The sequence below is a fragment of the Neomonachus schauinslandi genome, unplaced genomic scaffold (assembly GCF_002201575.2).
Source record: "Neomonachus schauinslandi unplaced genomic scaffold, ASM220157v2 HiC_scaffold_3420, whole genome shotgun sequence".
NCBI lineage: Eukaryota > Metazoa > Chordata > Mammalia > Carnivora > Phocidae > Neomonachus > Neomonachus schauinslandi.
In genome coordinates this window covers 1,690-3,607 of record NW_025412108.1, presented here as the reverse complement: position 1 = coordinate 3,607, position 1,918 = coordinate 1,690, and the positions used below count along the sequence as shown (strand labels likewise).

The window sequence follows — 1,918 nt, the reverse complement described above, 5'->3', positions numbered from 1 at the left end:
AGATAAGCCAAACCCGCCTCGCCACTACATCACAGTAGTGAAACTCCGCGGTTTGAAATCTTTGAGCGCAGAAAAATGTAACCAAGCAACGATGCCAAACACAAATGCGCTTGCGCACCTCACAAACCGGCGTCGCGGGGCCTGCGCACAAAGGGCGGGCGGCCAAGGATGCCCAAAGCGCATGTGCGAGGTCCAAGTCTCTCAAATCTCAGCGATCGCTTGTGAGCCGGGCTGGGTTCCCCTTCAAACATTGGCGAGAGTAGGCTGAGCGTTTCTGAACCTTTGCAGAAGTTAGACTCGACGGTGAGGAAAGGCACTCTTCCTATACTACTGGGGCTAGAGTGCATGAAACTTCAGGATGCTGAATGCCTCGTTCCCCAGAAAACTTGCCTAAAAAAAGCTCTCCCTCGGGCGCCTGGGTGGCTCAGTTGGTTGGGCGACTGCCTTCGGCTGGGGTCATGATCCTGGAGTCCCGGGATCGAGTCCCACATCGGGCTCCCTGCTCGGCGGGGAGTCTGCTTCTCCCTCTGACCCTCCTCCCTCTCATGCTCTCTGTCTCTCATTCTCTCTCTCTCAAATAAATAAAATCTTTAAAAATAAAAAAAATAAAAATAAATAAATAAATAAAGCTCTCCCTCAGTTTATTCCTCTTCCATATCCCTCTGGGCCCCAGCCGGTCTCCATGCAACTGAGCAGATGCAGCTATTAGAAAGCCATTTTCAGGGGCTCCTGGGTGGCTCAGGTGGTTGGGCTTCTGCCTTCCCCGGGGCATGAAAGAAAGACGTGTTAGCTAGGATATTTGGAGTTGATGTGGAAACTCGAGAGAATTCACTTTAGATGGCTTGAGTGTATTTCCACTAAAACAGGTTAAATTACAGCTGCTCCACAAAGAATACTGAAAGCAGATGGAGTGCTAAACTTGGGCTAAAACAGCCACTCTTTGATCCTCCTCAGATCTATGGGACATCAAAGATCTCTCTTGTATTGGTATTCATTATTCAAATGAGATTAATTTGAATATGGAAGCTTTGGCTCATTTTTTTTTTAAGATAGCTAATTTTTTGACATGATAGCTGTTTCAAAAAAACCTTTTAAAGACTAACATGGTCTACCAAATCAAACTAATTTTGGAAACAAAAGAGATTATAGGGTTCATTCCCTAAATGCTACAATTGTTATTATCAGTAAGTATGACACTGAATACATATATTTGTATTTCTTTTTCAATATTTATACTGGGTTCATATTTCTCTCTTGTCGCTGTCCTAACCCACCTTCCTCTCTCCAGAAACAGAACACCAAAACCTAATGTAATCATTTTCAGAGCCAAGCATGAGGATTCAGCTTAGTACTAACTGCATGAATGTTTAGTTGCCTTTCACGTTTACATATAATTAACTATATGTCCATTTTGCTTTTTAGATTCTCCGAAAAGATATCCTTACGTGAAGGTAAAACTTTTATATTTTTATTTTGAATTTTTAACTACCGATTGTATGAAAGGTACATCATGTCTTAATCATATTGTTTTAATACCCATTCAGCCTACCGTTGAAGTGAAAGATTCTGTTCCTAATAAAACAGTAGAAGTCAAGGACAAACAAACATCCAACTCAGGTAAATTTTACAATACAAATTTCACCTTGGAAAGAAGTACACTAAAATATTTAAAATGCTCACAGTCTTCTTATTCTGAATTCTTTTTTTTTTTTTTGGTGGCAAATTTAACTGAAGGATTTGACATAAACAAGGTAGATACCATTGTTGTTACCCAAAAGATAATCATAAGCATAAGAAAAAGAGATTTTATTTTATTTTATTTGTTAAAGATTTTTTATTTATTCATTTATTTGAGAGAGAGAGAGAACACATGAGAGGGGGGAGGGTCAGAGGGAGAAGCAGACTCCCTGCCCAGCAG

At 40.8% G+C, this 1,918-nt stretch overlaps 1 long non-coding RNA gene across 1 annotated transcript; it reads left to right on the top strand.

Moving 5' to 3' along the window:
• Positions 1 to 215: 215 nt before the first annotated feature.
• On the top strand, positions 216 to 1,610 carry LOC123323957. Its single transcript, XR_006539577.1, has 3 exons — positions 216 to 303; positions 1,423 to 1,451; positions 1,545 to 1,610. It is a non-coding gene; the product is annotated as an uncharacterized LOC123323957 (long non-coding RNA).
• Positions 1,611 to 1,918: the final 308 nt, after the last annotated feature.